Source organism: Thalia democratica, unplaced genomic scaffold (assembly GCF_965202585.1).
Source record: "Thalia democratica unplaced genomic scaffold, ktThaDemo2.hap1.1 HAP1_SCAFFOLD_203, whole genome shotgun sequence".
NCBI lineage: Eukaryota > Metazoa > Chordata > Thaliacea > Salpida > Salpidae > Thalia > Thalia democratica.
The window spans coordinates 45,001-55,000 of NW_028139326.1; the positions used below are offsets into that span (position 1 = coordinate 45,001).

Consider the following 10,000-nt stretch of genomic DNA (forward strand, 5'->3'; position numbering starts at 1 on the left):
CAATTTACTAAAAAATTATTAATATTGAAAGATTTAAATTTCGAAATAACCTACCTACGGTTAATCTACACGCGTTTAGAAGCCGTAAAAAATATTTTCGACTTTGTAATGGACCAAACAAAAAATATAGAAAAAATTATCGAAAAAAAAAATCTTTTAAAACTTACCTTACGTTAGTCCTTATGCGTTGCGAAGCTCAAAAAAAATATTTTCGACATTATAATAGAACAAACAAAGAAAATAGAAAAATTTTCCAAAAAAATAAAAAGTCGAAATTCGAAAAAAGAAGAAAAGTGGTCCTTTTCTAGGAGTTTTTTATTCCCAAAAAATGGGTTGATGTCCCCGTAACCCCTAAAAAAAGGGGGTCGAAATAACATTTTTTCATCATGCTTCAAATGGGCTGAAAAATTTTTTACGGGGTCTCTGGACCAAACAAAAACGATCTGTCGAGTCAGAATTCCGAAAATCGAAAATTCCCGAAATTTCTGTACTTAAAAGGCGGGGCGCCCACTATCGACAAAAGTGTGCCAAAACCCACAAACGTTGTGTTACGCGCGCTAAGATAAACACAAGCCTGATTGCTGAAAATGTATTCTATTTGAATAAGGTAAGTATCAACATCAAGGAAGCAATTCCTTTATTATAAACTCATACTCTGACATTGCGCTAATATTGCTCGTGAATTGTTATTTAGTTTAAAAATATAATTTATATTACTTTTATTTTATTTTAATTCTATATAATAACTATTTTATATTTTTATTAAAAAAATTCTTGTTTAGTTTCTAAGCAACCACAGTTACGTTTATATGTTTAATTCTATTGTATTCTATATTTATCGATAATTTAATAAATGTTTTAATAGACTATTCTGGTTTTCCACGCTCTCTTCAAAAATGTGAGTTCTTTTAATTCTTCCACTTAATTATTCATTTTAAAGTAAAACAACTAGTTATACATATTATTATATTATAATGTATGTGTATTATATACTATTATTTTATAACATAAACATAGTTGAGTTATTAAATTAAACGTCAAATATTTTATTACCTAAAATTAAGTTAATCGTAAAATCTGATGTAGTATGAGATATTCTTTAGAAACTAACTATAAATATTCTTGAAGTAAAACAAAACCATCTATAAATAGAACAATGAGAAATAGTAAAACAAACTAAACACAACATGTTTATTTTAACATTATTTTTTATTTAGTTTAATCACTTAATAAACTTTACTTCTAATCATAGTATTTAATATAGAATATAGTTAACAATCTTTTAAACAAAGTCTTAAATAAAGTTACAGGGAGTAATTGTAATTAAAACACCAAAAAAAAAGGTTTTAATAAAAAAAATACTTACATCAAGTTGAAATTTTATAAGGAATAATTTTAAAATATCAAATTGATTGTAAATCAAGTGCAAATAGGTTTTTTAAACAAACCGAAGGGTTTATAAAGGCTTGTAAACGCTTTCAAACGCCTACGACCATACCACACTGAGCACACCCCATCTCGTCCGATCTGGGAAGTTAAGCAGTGTCGGGCGTGGTTAGTACTTAGATGGGTGACCGCTTGGGAATACCACGTGCCGTAGGCCTTTGCTTTTTGAATTCATCTTTTTTGTACTATTTTTCTTTCTGACCTATTTATACTTATTACTCGTTTATTTACATTTCTTTAACGCTTAAAAGAAAAGTAAATTCTAGTTATTAGCAAATAAAAACGTAAGCCAATCAGATAACGTTATTTGCTGTTTAAACCAATTAGAGCGCTAAAAAAGTGGTTTGACCAGTTTGAGATATCGAAAAAATAATGGCACCATCTTGTAGAGTACAATTTTCTGAGTTAAAATTAATACAATTAGTCTTTTATACTAAAACTTAAAAGTTTTTTTGTCCAAAAACAAATAAAAGCGTGGCTACTTGAAAAATCAAACGAAAATAAATTTTGCACTTTTGTATTGTGAGTCATAATAAGTTATTTACTGTTACCAACAGATACTAGCAAAAGCTTTTTAAAGTTTTGTATTAACTTAATGTATTTGTAATTACTTTTACTTAATAGAAACTATTGAATTACGTTTACTTAGTTTACTTTTGTATGTGTATTAAATATATAGCAATTTTGTTTGAACTTAAATAAGGACTATTAAACTATTAAAAGAAAACTATCAAAGTTTACTAACTCAAAAGCTAAATCTTAGTTATATTGTTATAAACATTTATGTTGTAATTTACTAATAACTAAATGAGTTTATTTCAAACAAAAAGAATTAAATAATGTTATGTTATGTCAAGCCTACTATATGAGGTATATAGGTATATAAGGTATACAAGCTTATGTTTGAAAGTTATAATAATTAAAATAAAAATAAATATTTAGTTGGTAAAATTTGTATGTTTTAATATGCTTTGAAATTAGAGTTAGTATAGATGTTTTTTTTTAAATATAATAAATATAAGTATTTAGTTACTAATAATAAACTAAAATACCAATTTTGTAGTTAATACAAAAAAAAAAACTTATCTTACTTAAAGTTCACTGTAATTGAAACATTATACAAAAGCTTTATAATTATAAGCTTTGAATAATTCTATTTGAATAAATAATAGATTCATAACTATATTCATGTTTGCATATTTAAATTATAAAAAGTTAGTGTTTTGTGTATTGACTTTATGATTATTTTATTTTAGTAACTGTTAGTTTTATACTTTAATAAAAGAAATATGGTTAACAAGTAAGTTAAAAATGAAAGAAGCATAAAAAAACACACTAATTAACTGCTTATTCAATAGTTTGATTATTTAATTATTTTTCTGTTATATAGTTTAATCGTATTGTATAAAAAATACAGAGGTTTAAAGTAAGTTTGAATAAAAATAAAACAAAACATATAAAATAAGCATTAGTTAAAATACATAGTTTTTTTTTCTAAGAAAATTTAATTCTTTAATAATAAGTAGTAATTTAAATAAAAAATAATACAAATAAAGTTATACAATATATATACAATAGTTTGTCAAACTAGGCAAACACTACTAGGCAAAAAACAAACTAGGCAAAAAACCTACAAAGTAGGCCACCACTACAATCCAATGTTCCAACTGGAAATTCAATGAGATCGTTACTGTACTTGTGATGAACGTTGATAATCCCCAAGATTGTAAGTCGAAGGCCTTACCCAACCTAACCAGCGCACTGGTTTTCTTACAACTGAATTAATCAACATTTATTATTGAATATAATCATTATTGATAGATAGAGGAATGTTGACAATCAACAACAGATTGTAGGTCAAAGGCATTACTCGACCCAAGTACCCACAACCTAGATTGAACAACATTTATTAGATAGATTTGTTTATTGATAGATAGAGGAATATTGTCAATCCACAACAGATTGTAAGTCAAAGGCATTACTCGACCCAAGTACCCACAACCTAGATTGAACAACATTTGTTAGATAGATTAGTTAGATAGATAAATAGTACAGTATAATCTCAAAGAATTTGAAGCCCGAACATTGAACGATAGTGGTGTTTCGTGACGACTAGCGGGATTCGATCTTACAACCTTCTGCTTATGAGTCAGCTGATAAGACCACTGACCCACCGCGCCACGACAAAGATAAAGAAATATTTTGCTATATAAATAGGTTGATTTTTATAATTTTGTTATACAGTGTCAATTACAGTGAACTTCAAGTAAGATATACAACAGTATATATATTTCCGAGTCTGACTTTGAGTACTTTTTATATATTATTAACAAGATTTTTTAGGAGTAATATCTGTTTAGTTCTTTAATATATCTTTAAAATAATAATATTTTTTAAGGTGTTTAAAACTTTTAGAAGCTGTATGTAATGTCTTTTAGTTTAATAGTTCTTTTAAATTAGTAAAAAAAATAAACATGGTTGAGTTATCAAATTAAACAAAATAGAACGTCAAGTATTTAATTACTAAAATTAATTTAATTAAAAAAAAAATCTCAGGTAATCTAAAATGTCAGGAATTATTTAAAAATAAATATAAATTTAAAACTTATTATATTGAAAAGATTGATGAATAATACTCTTGAATGTATGCAATGTTTGTATTTGTAATGCAATAACATAAATGGATAGATCAATGACAAATTGTAAACATATTGTATTATTTTATTTTACGATTTTATTTTATTTATTTAATAATTCAATAAACTTTACTTCTACTTTTCCTGGTCTTAGGTAATTTATAGATAACAATTGTTTAAACAAACACTTTTGTACAGTTACAATACAGTTTTAGTACAGTTTGGGAGTAACTGTTGATTAAAAAAACAAAAAAAAAGTTAATTCAGGTTAAAATTTTATAAGGAATAATTTTAAAATATCAAATTGATTGTAAATCAAGTGCAAATAGGTTTTTTAAATAAACCGAAGGGTTTATAAAGGCTTGTAAACGCCTTCAAACGCCTACGACCATACCACACTGAGTACACCCCATCTCGTCCGATCTGGGAAGTTAAGCAGTGTCGGGCGTGGTTAGTACTTAGATGGGTGACCGCTTGGGAATACCACGTGCCGTAGGCTTTTGCTTTTTGAATTCATCTTTTTTGTACTATTTTTCTTTCTGACCTATTTATACTTATTACTCGTTTATTTACATTTCTTTAACGCTTAAAAGAAAAGTAAATTCTAGTTATTAGCAAATAAAAACGTAAGCCAATCAGATAACGTTATTTGCTGTTTAAACCAATTAGAGCGCTAAAAAAGTGGTTTGACCAGTTTGAGATATCGAAAAAATAATGGCACCATCTTGTAGAGTACAATTTTCTGAGTTAAAATTAATACAATTAGTCTTTTATACTAAAACTTTAAAGTCTTTTTGTCCAAAAACAAATAAAAGCGTGGCTACTTGAAAAATCAAACGAAAATAAATTTTGCACTTTTGTATTGTGAGTCATAATAAGTTATTTACTGTTACCAACAGATACTAGCAAAAGCTTTTTAAAGTTTTGTATTAACTTAATGTATTTGTAATTAGTTTAAATTAATAGAGTTTATTTGGTTTACTTTATTATGTGTATTGAATGTGCTAGTATCTAAAAATAAATACAACTAAAACAAAACAAACAAGGAGAGTACTTGAATAGAACCAACACAATTTACAGACCAGTTGTGTACTAAATTTAAAGAAATTCTGAATAGTGAATATGCAATTATTATTATAAGTTCAAAGTTCACTTTAATTTAAATTAATGTATTTTGTAAATTGGTTTTATTTAATACGATAGTAGTGAATTACTTTATTTAATTTACTTTAGTATGTGTTGTATAACTTTATTTAAACCAGAAGCAAAACGGGATTATACTTTCAATAAACTACACAATTTACAGACCAGTTGTGTACTAAATAAAAAGCTATTGTGAATAGTGAATATGCAATTATTATTATAAGTTTATAAGTTCACAGTTTACAAAAGCTTTAGAATTTAGTTATTATTTTGTTCATATTTGCATATCTAATTTATGAAAAGTTAGTGTTATGTGTATTGGCTTTTTAATTTCTTTATTTGTAGAACTGTTAGTTTTATATTCTAAAGAAACATTTTTAAATAAATATGTTTAACAAGTAACTTAAAAATGGAAGAAATATATTGTATATATTGAACTATTTATATTTATTCTAGCTATTTGCTTAGTGTATTTATTAATGTGATTATTTTATTTTGTTGTTTGTCTTATAGTTTAATCGTATTGTGTTGAAATATATATAACAAATACAGAGGTTTAAAGTAAGTTTAAATGAAAATAAAATAAGACATATAGTTGAAATATAAGTTTAAAAAAATAGTTTTTTTTTTTATTTCTTTGTTTGTTTGATTGTTTGTTTATTATATAATCGCGACGTGTCATTTTATTACTTTTAAGCATACTAAATATAATAATAGGTATAGTTATAGGAAAAATTCAATTAGTTTCTAATGTAATAAAAAAGTTTATTTCCACAAATAAATAAATACCTGAAAAATCAAATGAAAAATAAATTTCGCACTTGTATTGTGAGTCATAATAGGTTATTTACTGTTACCAACAGATACTAGCGAAGGCTTTTTAAAGTTCTATGTTAATTCAATGTATTTGTACTTAGTTTTATTAAAATGACAGTATTGATGGTTACGTTTATTAAGTATGTTTATTTAACGTTATGTAACTCAAGTAAAACCAGAAGCAAATAAGGAGACTACTTTCAATAAACTACACAATTTACATACCAATTGTATACTAAACTTAAAGCTATTCTATTTTATTCTTGATAGTTATTTTAAAGTTATTAAATTATACAAATGTATTTTGTAAAGTAGTTTTATAAAGTTACTATAGTTTATCTAACTTACTATAGTATGTGTTATATAACTTTAATTAAACCAGAAGCAAAAAGGGAGACTACTTTAAATAAACTACACCATTTATTGTTATATATAACTCTAATAAAACCAGAAGCAAAAAGGGAGACTACTTTAAATGAACTACACAAATTAAAAATATATTATTATTTATAAATCAATCGTGTTGTGTTTCAAAATACATTTTTCAAATATTGTTTTACAAGTATTTATCAGTTATTTAGTTTTCTTTTTATAGTTTAGCCGTATTGTTTTATTTATTTGTTATTATTTTTATTTAATTGTTTGCTTATTATATTTATCGCCATGTGCTTAAAAAATAAAACAACTATAAAGGTTAAAAAAGTAAGTTTAAATAAAAATAAAATGAAACATATAAAATAAGTTTATGATTTTTTTATTATTATTATTATTTAATTGTTTGCTTGTTATATTTATCGCGATGTGCTTAAAAGAATAGAACAAATACAAAGGTTTAAATTGTAAGTTTTAAATAAAATAAAATGAAACATACAAAATAAGCTTATGATTTATTATTATTTTTATTATTATTTTTATTTCATTGTTTGTTTATTATATCTATCGCGATGTGCTTAAAAAATAAAACAACTATAAAGGTTTAAAAAGTAAGTTTAAATAAAGATAAAATGTAACATATAAAATAAGCTTATGTTTGATTTTTTTAATTTATTTTCATTTAATTGTTTGTTTATTATATTTATCGCAATCTGCTTAAAAAAATAAAACGAGTATTAAGGTTTGAAAAGTAAGTTTAAATAAAAATAAAATAAAACATATAAAATAAGCTTATGTTTTTTTTTTTTTTTTTTTTATTATTATTATTTTTATTCAATTTTTTGTTTATTATATTTATCGCAATGTGCTTAAAACGATAAAACAAATATAAAGATTTAAAAAGTACGCTTAAATAAAAAATAATACAAATAAAGTTTATTTATAATAAATATATATATTTAAAACATTAAAAAAAGTAGTTTATACATATTTTTTTTTATTTATTTCTTTTAAACATATTAAATAAAGTATAAAAAAGTATTAAAACATTTAAACGTAGCATAAATAAGCTTAAAACATTAAAATAATTGAAAAGAAACAAAGAAATTGAAAAAAATCGGAAAAAATCGGCAAAAAAAGTTCAACAGCAACATTTGAGCATCATACACGTATGCATTACTTTACACTAGTGAGAGAGACGTGTTTGTGCGTTCGGTCGACTTGACGAGAAAGCGGGCTTAAAGCATTACTGTTTAGCACCCGAGGCGCGGCTATTGCAGCGGCGGCGAACGTGCTATGTAAACGCATTGGAGCAGCGTATGAAAAACTACAAGCGTCCAGCGGCGGTAGGCTTATAGCTTTGCGAAGTCGTCGAGACGAGTAGCCGACGCAGGCAGGCACGGCTCGAGGCGGGTAACTGCAGCAGACAGATGGCGTGTTGCTGCTGACGAGTTAACCGGCAGAAGGCAAACGGTTGGTCGGGAGAAAGAACAGTCAGTTGTAAAGCTGCATGCTGCAGTCGACGCGGGCTGGCGCTTTAAACAGCAAAAGGCCGGCGCCGACTTTCAGTAACGTTCGCAAGGCTTTTAAGCCGAGTGATAGAAAAGGTCTGTATTTATACAGTAAAAACGCTCAGTCGAGCAACGGGTTTAAACGCCCTCGGATAGTTATCTGGTTGATCCTGCCAGTAGTCATATGCTTGTCTCAAAGATTAAGCCATGCAAGTGTAAGTACGAGCTCACGTACAGTGAAACTGCGAATGGCTCATTAAATCAGTTATGGTTCATTTGATTGTACGCTTTTACATGGATAACTGTGGCAATTCTAGAGCTAATACATGCGTAAAGCGCCGAACTGACGTGAGGCGCGCATTTATCAGACCAAAACTAACCGGCTTTCGGGTCGTTACAATGGTGACTCTGGATAAGCTTGCGGATCGCACGGCCTAGTGCTGGCGACATCTCATTAAAGCAACTGCCCTATCAACTATCGTCGGTACGGTATCGGCCTACCGAGGTTGTAACGGGTGACGGAGAATCAGGGTTCGATTCCGGAGAGGGAGCCTGAGAAACGGCTACCACATCCAAGGAAGGCAGCAGGCGCGCAAATTACCCATTCCCGGCTCGGGGAGGTAGTGACGAAAAATAACAATGCAGACCTCGTACGAGGTCCTGCAATTGGAATGAGTACACTTTAAACTTTTTAACGAGTATCCATTGGAGGGCAAGTCTGGTGCCAGCAGCCGCGGTAATTCCAGCTCCAAAAGTGTATATTTAAGTTGTTGCGGTTGAAAAGCTCGTAGTTGGATATAGGGACGGCGAGGTTGGTCGGTCGAAAGGCTAGCACTGGCCTCGTTGTTCTTGTTGGTCGGTGCCTTCGCGGTGCTCTTAACTGAGTGTTGCGGTGGTCCGGCAAGTTTACCTTGAAAAAATTAGAGTGTTCAAAGCAGGCTTTACGCTTGTATAATGTTGCATGGAATAATGGAATAGGACCTCGGTTCTATTTTGTTGGTTTTCGGAGCACGAGGTAATGATTAATAGGAACGGACGGGGGCATCCGTACTGTGCCGTTAGAGGTGAAATTCTTGGATCGGCGCAAGACGAACGACTGCGAAAGCATTTGCCAAGAATGTTTTCTTTAATCAAGAGCGAAAGTCAGAGGTTCGAAGACGATCAGATACCGTCCTAGTTCTGACCTTAAACGATGCCGACTAGCGATCGGGCAGTGTCGAACTTAAGAACTGTCCGGCAGCTTCCGGGAAACCAAAGTCTTTGGGTTCCGGGGGAAGTATGGTTGCAAAGCTGAAACTTAAAGGAATTGACGGAAGGGCACCACCAGGAGTGGAGCCTGCGGCTTAATTTGACTCAACACGGGAAATCTCACCCGGCCCGGACACAGCGAGGATTGACAGATTGAGAGCTCTTTCTTGATTCTGTGGGTGGTGGTGCATGGCCGTTCTTAGTTGGTGGAGCGATTTGTCTGGTTAATTCCGATAACGAACGAGACTCTTACTTGCTAAATAGCTGCTCGACCCATTGGGTCGGAGACAACTTCTTAGAGGGACTAGTGGCGTTTAGCCACACGAGATTGAGCAATAACAGGTCTGTGATGCCCTTAGATGTTCGGGGCCGCACGCGCGCTACACTGACCGGATCATCGTGTGTTCCCTAGGCCGAAAGGTCCGGGTAATCCGTTGAACCCCGGTCGTGCTAGGGATAGGGACTTGCAATTGTTTCCCTTGAACGAGGAATTCCCAGTAAGCGCGAGTCATTAGCTTGCGTTGATTACGTCCCTGCCCTTTGTACACACCGCCCGTCGCTACTACCGATTGAATGGTTTAGTGAGGTCCTCCGATTGAGCCTGGTACGTGCGGCAACGCACTCGCCGGTGTTCGAAAAGACGATCGAACTTGATCATTTAGAGGAAGTAAAAGTCGTAACAAGGTTTCCGTAGGTGAACCTGCGGAAGGATCATTAACGAATCGAAATTTGATTTCAAGCGACGTCTCTTCTTCGAAGGGACCGAGCCCTGTAACTGTTATAGTTCGGTCGCGTTGCTTCCTGACAGCGGGAGTAATAATTCAGCAC

At 30.4% G+C, this 10,000-nt stretch overlaps 3 non-coding genes across 3 annotated transcripts; all 3 read left to right on the forward strand.

Moving 5' to 3' along the window:
* The first annotated feature begins 1,484 nt into the window (after positions 1-1,484).
* Positions 1,485-1,603, forward strand: LOC145845928 (5S ribosomal RNA). The gene has a single exon (XR_014370598.1). It is a non-coding gene; the product is annotated as a 5S ribosomal RNA (ribosomal RNA).
* A 2,859-nt stretch (positions 1,604-4,462) lies between these two features.
* LOC145845901 (5S ribosomal RNA) lies at positions 4,463-4,581 on the forward strand. Its single transcript, XR_014370571.1, has one exon. It is a non-coding gene; the product is annotated as a 5S ribosomal RNA (ribosomal RNA).
* Positions 4,582-8,081: 3,500 nt separating this feature from the next.
* LOC145845930 (small subunit ribosomal RNA) lies at positions 8,082-9,889 on the forward strand. Its single transcript, XR_014370600.1, has one exon. It is a non-coding gene; the product is annotated as a small subunit ribosomal RNA (ribosomal RNA).
* Positions 9,890-10,000: the final 111 nt, after the last annotated feature.